Genomic DNA, 15,651 nt, shown 5'->3' with positions numbered 1-15,651 from the left:
TTGTATATTAGGATGATGTCCCTTAAAACGTGATGACGTATATCGGTTAAGGTTATTTGGCTGCTATAGAAAGAATGTTGTTAAAGACAGTTTTCATGAATATTGATATTTCAAAAAGATAATGTATAATAAATAAGAAGTGTGTGGTTAGTTGGTGCTATTACTAAGGATTTTTTTTCTATAATATCTTCAACACTACTATCATGTACTGTTTAATCATGCAGAATTGGACCTTGATACGTTGACACAATTACATGTTGGAATGCTTCTTCCTTTTTCACTTTAAATACTGATCACAATTACATAATAGACCATACCATAGCATGAGCAGTCCATTAATGGCATGTTCAAGAGTGTGTTTGGGTGTTCTGATTCCTCTCATATTGTTCCATAACTTGCATGCTTTATCTCTCTCCGTATAGAAGTTGAAAGAAAACGTGATAGTGTCATCACCCAAACCAACATTCACAGCAGGCTTTTACGCCGTCGGACACAACGCTTTCTGCTTCGCAATATGGTACACCAACTCACCCAACACTCTCGTTTGGATCGCCAACCCGGACCACCCCGTTAACGGAAAACGCTCCACCCTCTCCCTTCTCAAATCCGGCAACCTCGTTCTCACCGACGCCTCCCAGTTCCAAGTCTGGTCCACCAACACCACCGGTACATCCAAACAAATGCGCTTACATTTGTACGACAACGGCAACCTCGTACTACTCAAAGATTCCTCCGACAACGCTGTTTTGTGGGAGAGCTTCGATTTCCCAACCGACACGCTTCTTCCAAATCAGCCTCTGAGAGGGAGCACCAACCTGGTTTCCTCCAGAAGCGGGAGCAACTACTCCTCCGGTTTCTACAAGCTCTTCTTCGACTTCGAGAATGTTCTACGCCTCATGTACCAGGGCCCTCGAGTTTCCAACGTTTTCTGGCCTACCCGCTTGGCTTCAGAACAACAACTTCGGTAATGTCAACGGCAGATCCACTTTCAACGATAGCAGGGTTGTTGTGCTTGATGATTTGGGCGCCGTGCTTTCTTCCGACAACTTCACTTTCAGAACGAGCGATTACGGTACGGTGCTTCAGCGGAGATTGACCCTGGATCATGACGGCAATGTGAGAGTGTACAGCATGATAGATGGAGAAGAGAAGTGGGTGGTGTCAGGGATGTTTCGGCAACAACCTTGTTTAATTCATGGCATTTGCGGACCCAACAGTTATTGCACCAATGACCCCACAATGGGAAGAACGTGTTCCTGCCTTCCAGGTATTTCAATTACCTGTTGTTACTAGTTTTAGTACGATGTCAAGCATAAATATTAAAACATGTTTGGTACCATATGCTGGTGATCCCGCCTGTTGACCAGAACGTTGGATCTTGCCTCGTCAAACTTGGATCGACGTGTGCACCGCTTCAACCTCCGTCCTTCGTCGCGATCTACCTCAAGAACCTGCAAAAGAACAGAGCGGCGCCGCTGCGGCCGATCGCACTCCAACGCCCAAGTCAGTGACTGAACCACCAAATACTTCAAGAGCAAAACTCTAGAACTCTCAAGGAACCGTGCAATGTTCTCTCTCACAGTATGCTCAAGAACTCGCAAGCGTAAAGAATACAATCTGAACGTGCGTACCTCAGAAGTTCGTTGGGAAACCCTTTTATACCTGGTCACTTTCTCTCTCCTGGCAGTTACACACCTGGACACGTGGCTCGCATCCAGTCGTACACGTGCCATCATCTGGAGCCTCCTTGACTTGGGCGCTGCTTCTGACTCTCCTTTGGCTAAGTTACTTATGCATGGTGCTGCCCAGTGCATAGCTAACTTGGGAGCGCGATCTCTACTGGAATTGGCGAGTTAGGGTGCCTTCGTACACCTTCCCTGTGGTCTCGCCGGCCGCCTTCATAATTTGCACCACCTTCACCTTCGGCGATGTGCTTGCTCCGGCGATCTCTAATCACTTGGTCGCCTGAGTTTACATCTGGCGACTTCATCTTTAACCCGGTGACCGCCGGTTCTGGTGTGCTGGAGATCGGAGCACGCCAACATAATAACTGGCGACTTCACGAGCCCCCCGACCTCCTTCCCTTCTGCCAACCTGGCGTCTCGTCAACACGCCTATACTGTAGCTTGGTGCCACGTCATCACTTCCGACTACCAGGGCGGTACACAAGCCCCACAGTCTTAAGCGAAGACTTGTCCAGCGAAAAGACTAAAGGAGTCACGTCAGTACCGATCCACGTGGCACTGGCGCAGAATTCCAAGCGGTTGTACTTTCTGCTTCTCTGACGCTCCACCAAACATTCCTCCCATCGTTCGACACGTGGCTTCATCAACGGTTACCTTCAGTTAACGTTTGCGCTTCCCAAACCCATTTCGAAAAACCCTTAAACTCATTTCGCTTCACTGTTCCATCACTTTCTTCGTTTTCTCAGACGCTCCAACTCTCTTCTGCAAAAAAGCTCTCAGCGTTCTTCAACCTTCTGAATCACCAACATCCTTCATCGCCTTCCCGATCATAAAAAGGTACTTCCTTTCCTTCTTCTGTTGGTTTCTCCTGCATTTTAACCGATTCGCATCATCCTTTAACTGTCTGGTGCATACGTTGTGGGTTGTTTTTTCCATTTTTCCTTCTTCGTAACTTAGGGCTCCGTCAACGTCACAACGAACCTACGTTCGTTCGTTTTTCACCCTTCTTTCATGATCGAGTCAGCCTCTGCGAACCCTGATCATTTTTCCTTTTCTTTTCCCTCTGCAGCTTCCGCAATGACTCGCTCAAAGATCACCCCAAATCCTCCTCCTTCATCACGAAACCCCTCCTCACAAGCACACGGCCCACCGCGAGCACACGGTGCTTCGTCTTCTCAGGCTGAGAGGCCTGCACCTTCCCGCCCCAACCTGGCCCAGGCTACTCCGCCTGTCACCGGAGGAGCCTCCGTCCCCTCGCCAGATTTCAAAAAACTATACCCCTGGGCCAACTCGACCTTGTTGAGGGAAACATCTTCTGTAAATTCTGCTGGGGCAGTTCTGCGGTTGACGAAGGGGGATGAGCCTCACCAATCATTCCATAAGGAGCACGACGAAAAGATGACGGTGCTACCTTGCCCCCCCGACCTGCCAGTTTGCGCCGACGACAAGGTGAACAACGGTGGACCCTTCTGCTTCGTTTACACAACCTTGTTCAAGAAGGTGAAACTCAGGTTTCCCTTCACTCGCTTTGAGAGGGAGCTTCTTACCGAGCTCAACATCGCCGCCGCCCAGCTCCATCCCAACAGCTGGGCGTTCGTGCGGGCGTTCCAGGTCATGTGCGACCATCTGGGGTTGCCAGCATCAGTGGATGTCTTCTTATTTCTTTTTGAAACCAAGCACCCAGGAGATCGCCTGTGGGTAAGCTTGAACGGGATTGCTGGGAGGTCGATCCTCTCTATCTTCCAGCAATCCTACAAAGACTGGAAGGGCAAGTTTGTCCAGGTGCGCCCCAACGACAAGGACGCTTCCTTGCTCGACGGTTTCCCCTTGTATTGGGTAAACAAGGGGAACAAAGAGTCCAAAAGCAGCTTCAGGAGGCCAAGGAGTCCTGATAGCATGGGTGCCTTGGACAGGGACCTCTGCTTCTTCTGAAAGAGTGTGGCAGACGCCAACATCACCTTCCTCACCACCACACTCATCTGCTTCGAGTTCTTCGAGGACCAACTCGAAATTCGCATAGGTTAGAACGTCTAAGTCTTTGTTCTAACATTACCTCTGTTAACTGTTTCTGGGCGTCTTGTGCGTTGTGCGCAAGACTTTGGTTTTATTTTTCTGCACTATTTATCTGCTTTGCTGCATACTGCCTTATGCATTTATTTTCTTTCTGAGCTAACCCATGCATTTTTGCTCTATGCAGATAATATGTTGGGCCGGGGCAAGCTCGCTGAACTGAGGGCGCTCGCCCGAACCCACGGGTTGGCATCGGGTTCCCAAACCGTGACAAACTCTGTGGTGGAGATCGCCGCTGCTCAAGGCAGATCGCCACCCAGGGACCCAACTTCCTCTGAGGCCCAACCCGCCAACCAACGCAAAAAGCTTGTCCTCAGGAAACCCAAGAGGAAAGCCCCCCAAGTAGTCCATGAGGAGGAAGAGGAAGACGACGAGGTAACTGAAGATGGCCTCGTCACGAAGAGGAAGAGGGTGGCACCTTCTTCACCATCTGCTCCACCCCCTCTTCCAACATCAACACCACCATCTACACCTGCTCCGCCTCCAACATTGCCACCCCCACCAGCTCCTGCCTCACCAGTCCAAGCAATCCCATTGGCGTCTGCGCCACCTGCGGTTGAGGCCCCCGAGCCAAACTTCATGGAGGACCCCCCAAGCGCCTCCACGCCTTTTGTATCAGCTGGAGGGGGTCCTCCTTCAAATGCCTCAACCGCAAACGTTGCTCCAATCGGGGATGAGGTTGCCCACAACTCTCCGATTCTGATTACTGAATCCCCGACGTCGCCACCACGCCACGAAGCACCTGCTGAGCAACCCACTCAAGAGGGTGGCGGCGAAAACCAACAGCAAACCCACCCGGTGCCTCCAACAGCAAACCTCTCTCTTGAGGTCACGAGGATGTGGGAGCCTTTCTCTGCCAAACTGAAGATGATGGCAGAGGACTTCCCCACCATTATCTCTAGAGCTGTGGAGAGCTCCACCAGGAAGCTCCAGGATGACCTCTACGCCCTCCGAACTGAGAATAGCACTATAAGGATTGAGGCGGAGAGGTTATCTTGCAATCTGACACTCGCCGAGATTGAGCACTCCCGAGTAGAAGATGCAATGAGCACCGAGCTCCGGGTGGCGCGCAAGGAGGCCACCGATCTACGCCATAAGGTGCAGCTTCTGGCTCAAGAGAAGATTGAGCTGGAGAGCAAGATTGTACCTTATCGCGTCAAAGTGGCTGACCTGGAGGCCTTAGTAAAGACTGACGCCGCCAAGGTGAAGAAACTGGAACAAAGGTCAGCCGATCGGGAGGTCTTCCTGGGGACGGTGGAAAAAGAAAGGGACGACACCATGGCGAAGCTTGCTGAAGCCAACAAAGAAAAGGGGAAGATCGCTGCTGAATTGGGGCAGGTGCAGGCAGAATCCAAGAAGGTTGCTGAAGACCTTCTCCAAGCTCAGGAAACCATCGAAAAACTCAAGAAGCAAGCTGAAGAGCTGGAGCAGCAGAACAAGGGGCTGAAGGAACAAACTGAAGAACTCAAGAAACAGATTGAAGAACTTAATCTGAGTTCTGCTCAAATTCTGGCTGCTGGATTCGAGGCCGCACGGGAACAGTTCGCCTGCTTGTTCCCCGATCTAAATCTCAGCATGGTGTCCCTCAACAATGAGGTGGTGGATGGGAAGGTTGTTCCCGCTGAAGACTGATCGATTCCCTCCATCCACTACCTTTATGCTTTTCCTTTGCATATAATTGTAATAAAACTTTCTATTTTTCTGTACATGTGCCCTGAACTGATATTTACTTTAATGACAAAGTCTTTGTATTTCCTCTTATAACTTCTTTGGCTGCTTTAACTTTCCTTGCACAAATTGCTTCAAAGAAATAACTTAGTAATTTCGTAAGCGCACTCGTGTACTTAACTGTTTCGAACCACCGATCTTCGGACAATAGCGCTTTAACAACTCGTAATCTTAAGGCAATGAACCTTAGCGTAAAATCACTCTTCAAACAACGAACTTTAACTCAACTAATGGCTTAAGACACTGCTAACCCGACCTGCTTCATCAAAATCGGGTCTTTAACTTTCTTGCCACTGCATGAACCTTTCCTGGTCGCCAAAGACTTTTGGCGATATCAGCTTCTTTCTGCCTTCACAACTTGGCCATTGTTCCTTCATCTGGGGGTAGAGGCGCCTTTCGGATCCTTCTCTACCTTCCTGAACTTCAGAACAAAAGACCGGGTGACTAGGCGTTCTCTTCGAACCTACCTTAGCCACCCTCCAAACTTCTTCCACCCTTTACACCATACCTGAACTCGTTCGAGACGAGAAGGATTTTATCTTGCCTGACTCGCTCATCGGCGAGAAGGTCTTTAACTCGCCTGAACTCGCTCTTAGGCGAGAAGGTCTTTTAACTCGCCTGAACTCGCTCATAGGCGAGAAGGTCTTTAAACTCGCCTGAACTCGCTCATAGGCGAGAAGGTCTTTAAATCGTGCCTCTACATTGCCCCAGGGGTTACATCTTCTCTCCCCCGGAAACACTGAGGACTTTTGCTGGTGCCTCTACATTGCCCCAGGGGTTACATCTTCTCGCCCCCAGAAGCACTGAGGACTTTTCACTTTTCCTTGCCTGCAGTCGCTCGACGGCGAGGAGGTCTTTATCTCGCCTCAGGACGCGCGAGGGCGTTGAGGTCTTTTAACTGGTGCCCCCGATCGCCGAAAGACGATGAGGACTTTAACTTCAACTGATGCCTCCGATAGCCGAAAGACGATGAGGACTTAAAACCTTAACTGATGCCTCCGATCGCCGAAAGACGATGAGGACTTAAAACTTTAACTGATGCCTCCGATCGCCGAAAGACGATGAGGACTTAAAACTTTAACTGATGCCTCCGATCGCCGAAAGACGATGAGGACTTAAAACTTTAACTGATGCCTCCGATCGCCGAAAGACGATGAGGACTTAAAACTTTTTAGAAAGCATGCAATATATCTTTACTTGCCTTAAATCACATATAAGTGACAAGGTCTTTCTTCAAAACTTTCTGAAAACAACAAGCATGCAATCTAAAACAACTTTGAACTTCGAAAACTCTTCTTTTATTGGGTGGCCTCATTAAAAACCCTCCTTAGGAAAAAAAGAGTGCCCCCTTCAAACTGTTTTAACAGAGACATTGTAATATAACTTCGTGTTTGTCTTTACTTACAAAGCTCTTAACTGTAATATAACTTGAGGTGCGTGGCGTTCCAAGTGCGAGGAATCACCCCTCCTTCCAATGTCTCTAAACGGTAGGCGCCGTTCCCGAGCGCCTCGGTTATTCTGAACGGTCCCGTCCACTTAGGCGACAGCTTATTCTCCATCTCGTACTGGTGGGCCTTCCTCATCACCAGGTCGCCTTCTCTGAACTGTCTCGGCGTCACCTTCGAGTTATATCTTCGTTCAATCCTTCTCTTCACCGCCTCAGCTTTCAATCTCGCCTCTTCTCTGACCTCATCCAGTAGATCCAGGTTCAGCCTTCTCTCTTCATTCGAGTCTTTCTCTACGAAGTTCTGGAATCTCGGCGAGCTCTCCTGGATCTCCACTGGAATCATTGCATCACACCCATAGACCAAGCTGAACGGGGTCTCATGGGTTCCCGACTGTTCGGTGGTGTGGTACGCCCAGACTATACGGGGTACCTCCTCAGCCCAGCTTCCTTTAGCTTTCTCTAGCCTTCTCTTCAAACCTCTCAGCAACACCCGATTAGCTGACTCTACTTGACCATTTGTCTGAGGGTGCTCGACGGATGCAAACACTTGTTGAATTCCCACCCCTTCGCACAGCTTCTTCAACAGGTGACTTGCAAACTGAGTCCCGTTGTCCGACACCAGGCGCTTTGGCACACCAAACCGGCACACAATGTTCTTCCACACGAAACTTTCGATCTTGTGTGCGGTGATCTGGGCCACTGGTTCTGCTTCGATCCACTTGGTGAAATACTAAATCGCCACCACCAAGTACTTCATCTGCCTGATCGCCAGCGGGAATGGTCCCAGGATGTCGATTCCCCAAGTATGAAACAGCCAAGGACTGTAAATCGACTTCAACTCCTCGGGAGGCGCCTTGTGCCAATCGGCGTGCTGTTGGCATTGTTTGCAACATTGTGCATACTTCTTGCAGTCTTTTCTCATCGTTGGCCAGTAGTAACCTGCACGGAGGGTCCTTGCGGCCAGAGCTCGACCCCCGACGTGACTTCCGCATATACCTTCATGGAGCTCTGCCATAATCCTCGTGCATTTCTCACCATACACACATTCCAGGAGTGGGTGAGTGAACCCAAACCTGTACAACTCGCCATCGATCATTGTGTACTTGCTAGAATTTTTCTTTATCTTCCTAGCCTCTGTCGAATCCAGCAGGAGAAGGCCATCTGCCAGGCACCGCTTGTACTGTGTTATCCAGGTGTCTGGCTCATGGGTAGCGCAAACCTGCGTCATGTTCACCTTCTCTCCTCGACATGCTCTAATTCTCGGCGATCTCAAGGTCTCTTGAGTCAAGGATTTGTGACTCCTCGCCGCTTTCTCCGTCGACTTGCTTATCTGAAGAACCAGGTGATCTGCTACAAATGCTCTCGGCGTCTTCAGAGTTTCTTGAATCACCGTCCTCTGCCTACCCCCCTTGCCTGAACTGGCGAGCTTAGCTAGCAAGTCAGCTCGGGCATTCTGCTCTCTGGGCACATGCACTACTTCAAAGGAGGCAAAAGAACTCTTCAATTCCTGCACATACTCCAGGTAAGCCGCCATTTGTGGATCTTTAGCCTGGAACTCGCCTGTTACTTGCCATGTGACTAGCAGCGAGTCACTCTTAGCCATCAACACCCTCGCTCCCATCTCTTTTGCCAGCAAGATCCCGGCGATCAGCGCCTCGTATTCTGCTTGATTGTTGCTGGCTTTGAAGGCAAACCTCAAAGATTGTTCGATCAGCACGCCGTTGGGTCCTTCCAAAATGACTCCAGCACCGCTACCCTGCTGGTTCGACGATCCATCCACCGAGAGTACCCAACGAAAGTCGTCCCCTTCCACTCGTGTCGCCTCAGATGAGAGCTCGACCACGAAATCTGCGAAGATTTGCCCCTTAATCGGGCCTCGGGGCTCATACTTAATGTCAAACTCTGACAGCTCCACTGCCCACTTCACCATCCTTCCCGCAACGTCAGGCTTCTTCAAGACCTTCTGGATGGGCAGGTCAGTCATCACCAGTATGGTGAAGCTATGGAAATAGTGGCGCAACCTCCTCGCTGAAAATACCACAGCCAGCGCAGCCTTCTCCAGGGCCTGATATCTCGTTTCGGGGCCCTGCAGCACCTTACTGACAAAATAAATAGGCTTTTGAACCTGATCTTGGTCCTGGGCGAGCACCGCACTTACCGCCCTCTCAGTTACAGGAAAATACAACCGGAGAGGGGTCCCCACCAGCGGTTTACACAAAACCGGCGGGCTTGCCAGATACTCCTTCAGCTTGACGAAGGCTTCCTCACACTCCTTCGTCCAAGCAAACTTGTTATTGCGCCTTAAGCACTGGAAGTAGGGATGGCCCTTCTCTCCGCTAGCTGACACGAAGCGAGACAGGGCGGCCATCCGACCTGTTAGTTGTTGTACTTCCTTCACGGTGGCTGGGCTCCTCATCGCCAAGATGGCGGCACACTTATCCGGGTTGGCCTCTATTCCTCTTTCGGTTAAGAGGAAACCCAAAAAATTTCCAGCCTCCACGCCAAAGATGCATTTCTCTGGATTCAGCTTCAACTTGAACTTGGCGATCGTCATGAACAATTCCTCAAAGTCTGCAACGTGCTTGCTTTTTTCTGGCGAGGTCACGACCATGTCATCGACGTACGCTTGCACATTCCTTCCCAGCATCGGTGCAAGTACTCGATCCATCAACCTCTGGTACGTGGCTCCCGCGTTCTTCAGCCCAAACGGCATCACCTTGTAGCAGTAGCACGATCTCTCGGTCATGAAGGCAGTCTTCTCTTCATCCATGGGATGCATCTTGATCTGATTATACCCCGAGAAGGCATCCAGGAAGCTCAACAACTTACACCCTGCAGCACTGTCCACCAGGGCGTCTATGCTTGGTAAAGGATATGAATCCTTTGGGCAGGCCTTATTCAGATCAGTGAAGTCGACGCACATGCGCCATTTCCCATTACTCTTCTTCACCAGCACGACATTTGCCAGCCATTCAGGGTACTGAACTTCCCTAATGTGGCCTGCAGCGAGGAGTTTCTGTGTTTCGTCCCTGATCGCCTGCCTCCTCTCCTCGTTGAACTTTCTTCTTCTTTGTCGCACTGGTCTCACCAAGTTGTCCATCGCCAGATGATGGCACAAGAAGTCGGGATCGATCCCGGGCATGTCCGAAGCGGAACATGCAAAGGCATCCAGATGCCGTTCTATCACCTTAGCAATCTGGTCCTGGAGCCCGACCTCCAGGGATCTTCCCAGCTTGAAGATCTTTCCCCCGATCTCTCTCTCGAGCCACTGCTCGACGGGTTTTGGCCTGGTCTCTCTGGCGATCACCGCCCTGGCGATTCCCAGTTCCCTCGCTTCCTCAGGGCGATTCCTTGCCTCTTCCTCCTCCAGACCGGCGTTCCCCTCCCCCAGCTCAGCATCCACCATCTCCACGTCTCTTCCGGCGGTCTCTTTTATTACCGTCGATCTGGGCTTCACACCCGGAGGCGGGGTGGTTGTCACGTAACTCACCGATCTCTTGTTTTTCAGGCTATTCTCATAGCACTTCTTCGCTTCTTTCTGATCGGATTTGATGGTGATCACTACCCCCTCCATAGACGGCAACTTCACCTTCATGTGCCGGGTTGACGGTATAGCGCCTATCCTGTTGAGCGTGGGTCTTCCCAACAGAATGTTGTATGCTGAAGGAGCGTTTACGACAAGGTATTTGATTTTCTCTGTTCTTGAACCCGCCTCATCTGTAAACGTAGTCCTCAATTCTATGTACCCCCTGACCTCCACCTGGTCGCCAGCGAAACCATACAAACACCCTCCATAGGGCCTCAGCTGGTCAAGGGGTAGCTCCAATTGCGTGAAAGTCGGCCAGAACATCATGTCTTCCGAGCTTCCTTGGTCCACCAGAACCCTATGGACCTTTCTCCCTGCTGTGATCAACGAGATGACTATGAGATCGTTGTCATGAGGCACAACGTCCCGAAGATCTTGCTTGGTGAACGTAATGTCCACATCCGGCGAGTGGTCTTCAAACATATCCACCATCATCACAGACCTCGCGTACCTCTTCCTCTGTGATGCGGTGCATCCACCCCCTGAGAAACCCCCTGCAATGGTATGGATTTCCCCGTGCGTAGGCATCTCGTGCTGCTGAGCCTCTCCACCTGCTGGTTGGGAGCTCGACGCGCCCCCCGTCCTTCTATCCAGCAAATAGTCATTTAGGAACCCGCTCTTAACCAGATCGTCGAGCTGGTATCCTAAAGCCAAGCACAAATCCACGGTATGGCCAAAGCCCTGGTGAAACTCACACCAGGCGTCTGGCTTTGGTCCCAGCACCTTGTCGCCCACCTTCTCTGGCGCTTTCAACCTAGCAGATATATTGGGAATGGCGATCAGGTCCGCCAATCCCATGACAAACTTGTGCTTAGGCGGGCGATTGTATTCCCGGCGTGCTGGTTGCGGGCGACCTTGGCCCCTACCCTTGTTCTTCCTTGGATCATAGGGATGGCGAGTCCTCTGATCCCTTCTGGCCGCCGCTGTCTCCAGCACCCTTTGTGGTTGGATCCTCGTCTGGGCGCGTGGCCTAGCGGGAGCCACGCTTCCTCTTTTCTCGGCGACTTCACTCTCGTCGGCGATGTGGGCCACCGCAAGTCACCTAACCTCAGCAAACGTGGCGGGGTGAGCCCTAATCAATGCCTCGCAGAATGGTCCCGGCAGCACGCCCTTCTTAAATGCGTAAACCAGCATTTCTTCATCTTTGGCCGGCGATCTGACCATCTGCGCCCCAAAACGATTCAGGTAGTCCCTGAGGGACTCTCCCTGATACTGCCTTATATCAAACAAATCATAAGACACCCTCGGCGGTGCCTTATTCACGATGTACTGCTCGACGAAAATCTTTGAAAACTGTTGGAAGTTGGTAATGTGATTGGTAGGCAGGCTCACAAACCATTCCAGCGCCGTTCCCTGGAGTGTGCTCACGAACATCTTGCAGTAGACGGCGTCTGATCCTCCTGACAGCATCATCTGCGTATGGAACGTGGTGAGATGAGCCTCAGGATCCTCCACGCCGGTAAAAACAGCCTTAACAGGTACCACACTCGTAGGAATAGGCGTGTCGGTAATCGCCTGAGCGAAAGGCATGGGGAAAACACGAGGCGGCGTTGACGGCGCGACCTCTTCAGCAATAGGACGCCCTTGCTGCTCCTGAAGAGTTTGACGCAGCTCTTCAGTCACTTTGCTAAGCTCATCATTCCTGGCCCGAGAGGCGGCCAGGTCCTCATGCATTCTCGCCTGCTCTATGTGCGAGGCTTCCACAGTTGCCTGCAATGAGCGCATGATCTCTACCATCTGCACCATGGTCATGGCGGCGGCGCCTTCAGCAGCAACGGGCGCAACTGGACTTGAACGGTTGCTTCTCATTTTTCTCATGAAAACTCAGCAAATCACAGAGAATAATGAACAACACTTCCTTCAGCGACGATCGATTCAGCGATCAATCGGTCAGAACTGCGCGAAACTCCGCAAGAAACTCAAGAACACATAAAACCTCCACAGAAACCTGCAACTCCACCAGAAACCACTGCTTCCTCCACGAAAAACCAAACGGGACAAAGCACTCAAATCTTCACCGAACAAATTTCGCGCAAGGAGCATAAAACTTCACCTCACCGAACAAAAATCCAAACGAACGGTGGAAAACGCGAAATCACCGAACAAATCTCAAACGAACAGCGAACAACGGTTGCACCAGCACACAACCACGCAGAAAACCACAAAACCTCCAAGAACTCACGCTGCGGATGGGAACAAGTTTTACACGGCCCCACGGTGGGCGCCTGATGATCCCGCCTGTTGACCAGAACGTTGGATCTTGCCTCGTCAAACTTGGATCGACGTGTGCACCGCTTCAACCTCCGTCCTTCGTCGCGATCCACCTCAAGAACCTGCAAAAGAACAGAGCGGCACCGCTGCGGCCGATCGCACTCCAACGCCCAAGTCAGTGACTGAACCACCAAATACTTCAAGAGCAAAACTCTAGAACTCTCAAGGAACCGTGCAATGTTCTCTCTCACAGTATGCTCAAGAACTCGCAAGCGTAAAGAATACAATCTGAACGTGCGTACCTCAGAAGTTCGTTGGGAAACCCTTTTATACCTGGTCACTTTCTCTCTCCTGGCAGTTACACACCTGGACACGTGGCTCGCATCCAGTCGTACACGTGCCATCATCTGGAGCCTCCTTGACTTGGGCGCTGCTTCTGACTCTCCTTTGGCTAAGTTACTTATGCATGGTGCTGCCCAGTGCATAGCTAACTTGGGAGCGCGATCTCTACTGGAATTGGCGAGTTAGGGTGCCTTCGTACACCTTCCCTGTGGTCTCGCCGGCCGCCTTCATAATTTGCACCACCTTCACCTTCGGCGATGTGCTTGCTCCGGCGATCTCTAATCACTTGGTCGCCTGAGTTTACATCTGGCGACTTCATCTTTAACCCGGTGACCGCCGGTTCTGGTGTGCTGGAGATCGGAGCACGCCAACATAATAACTGGCGACTTCACGAGCCCCCCGACCTCCTTCCCTTCTGCCAACCTGGCGTCTCGTCAACACGCCTATACTGTAGCTTGGTGCCACGTCATCACTTCCGACTACCAGGGCGGTACAGCTGGAATATTGCATAGAGAAAGACTTACCAAGTGCTTGTATATATGGATTTCCAATGCAGCACTTGTCTGCTTCTGTTTTGGTCAGGTTCGCGTGTTCATTGATGATTTTCGTTTATGCGATCAGGTCACAGATGGAAAAATACTCAAGACTGGTCTCAAGGTTGCGAACCAAATTTCCAGTCTTGGTGCGGCAACACTCCGCCAGAGTCTAACTTCTTGACCTTGCCTCAAATGGAGTTTTACGGATACGACTATGGTCTCTATTCGAATCACACGTACCAACAATGTGTGGATCAGTGTTTAAGGTTGTGCGGATGCAAAGGGTTTCAATTCAACTTTCCGGAGAAAGATGCGGTTAGTAGTAACTGCTACCTCAAGACGCAGTTACGAAATGGGCATCGTTCAGCGGGTTTCGACGCAGCATTCATCCTGCGACTGCCCCGTAACTTTGATGACATACTAATTGTACATAATGGCAATGCCATGGTATGTGGGGGGAGTAGTGCAGTAGAGGAAGTTCTAGCGAGACCATATACCAAAGAAAAAGGAAATGAGTTGGTGAAGTTCATGTTGTGGTTTGCGGTTGCCTTAGGTGGAATTGAGGTTGTATGCATCTTTATGGTGGTGTTTCTTGTTCAGGAAAAATACTGATAAAGAAGGCTTTGTTGTTGCAGCTGCAACGGGGTTTAGGAAATTCACTTACTCTGAACTGAAACACGCAACTAAAGGTTTCAGTAAAGAGATTGGAAGGGGGGGTGGAGGTACCGTGTATAAAGGTTTCTTGTCTGATGATCGAGTTGTGGCAATAAAAAGACTACATGAAGTAGCAAACCAAGGAGAGAGTGAGTTTCTGGCTGAAGTAAGCACCATTGGAAGGCTTAACCACATGAATTTAATTGCCATGTTGGGGTATTGTGCAGAGGGAAAACATAGGTTGTTGGTTTATGAGTACATGGAGAATGGTTCTTTAGCTCAAAACCTTTCGTCAGATTCAAATGCACTTGATTGGAGCAGAAGGTACAACATTGCTGTGGGGACAGCAAGGGGTCTGGCCTACTTGCATGAAGAATGCTTGGAGTGGAATTTGCATTGTGACATCAAGCCTCAAAACATACTTCTTGACTCCGATTATAAACCAAAAGTAGGGGATTTTGGGTTCTCTAAGCTACTCAACCGGAACAATCTTAACAATTCAAGCTTCTCAAGGATAAGAGGAACAAGAGGTTACATGGCACCTGAATGGGTTTTCAACTTGCCAATCACTTCCAAGGTTGATGTGTACAGCTATGGCATTGTTCTCTTGGAGATGATCTCTGGAAGGAGCCCAACAACAGGTGTCCAATTCACAGAGTCAGAATCAGAGTCAGGTCATCATGAGAGAGTGGTGACATGGGTGAGGGAGAAAAAGAGGAAAGGATCAGAAGTGGGAGCATCTTGGGTGGATGAGATCTTGACCCTGCTTTGGGATCAAACTATGACATAAATGAAATGGAGATATTGGCAACGGTGGCTCTGGAATGTGTAAAGGAAGAGAAAAACGTGAGACCCAACATGAGCCAAGTTACTCAGAGGCTCCAAAATCATGAACATGATTCTTAATGGCTTGAACAAAGATTAGCCATCTCTTCCACGGTTGTCACTTCTTGATGATTTCTTCTATCATAATAAATTGTCTGTCTGTGTTAAATCTTCAATTTATTGTGCAGTTTAATCTGCTGTTGTATATCAGATTGTAGTGCTTGGCCACGGCATCATGTTAGAGTGAATTGATACATTTTATTTTACAAAGTACGAAAAAAATAATAATAATAATAAACAATATGGAAAATGAATTTGTATGGTAGAAAATGTGGATCAATGATTTTTACATGGTTGACTTTAAAAGGAAAAGTAGAATTGGTGTGATTTCTTTTGTTATTTTATATAACAATTATATAATTATGTATATTACTAAAAAATGTTAAGATCAGTAACTTACACTTAAAAAAATACTTGTATAGTCACATCAATTGCTCTAATGGTAAATTTGCAAGAGAATAATTCTTAATTATAAAAAAAAGCATTTAGGCTGTCAAAAAAGCACTT

The 15,651-nt window shown here is 49.6% G+C and overlaps 1 pseudogene; it reads left to right on the top strand.

The window, feature by feature from the left end:
• Positions 1-249: 249 nt before the first annotated feature.
• Positions 250-15,366, top strand: LOC137819677 (putative receptor protein kinase ZmPK1; annotated as a pseudogene).
• Positions 15,367-15,651: the final 285 nt, after the last annotated feature.

This window comes from Phaseolus vulgaris, chromosome 10, assembly GCF_000499845.2.
Source record: "Phaseolus vulgaris cultivar G19833 chromosome 10, P. vulgaris v2.0, whole genome shotgun sequence".
NCBI lineage: Eukaryota > Viridiplantae > Streptophyta > Magnoliopsida > Fabales > Fabaceae > Phaseolus > Phaseolus vulgaris.
This window is presented reverse-complemented; position numbering and strand designations above follow the sequence as displayed.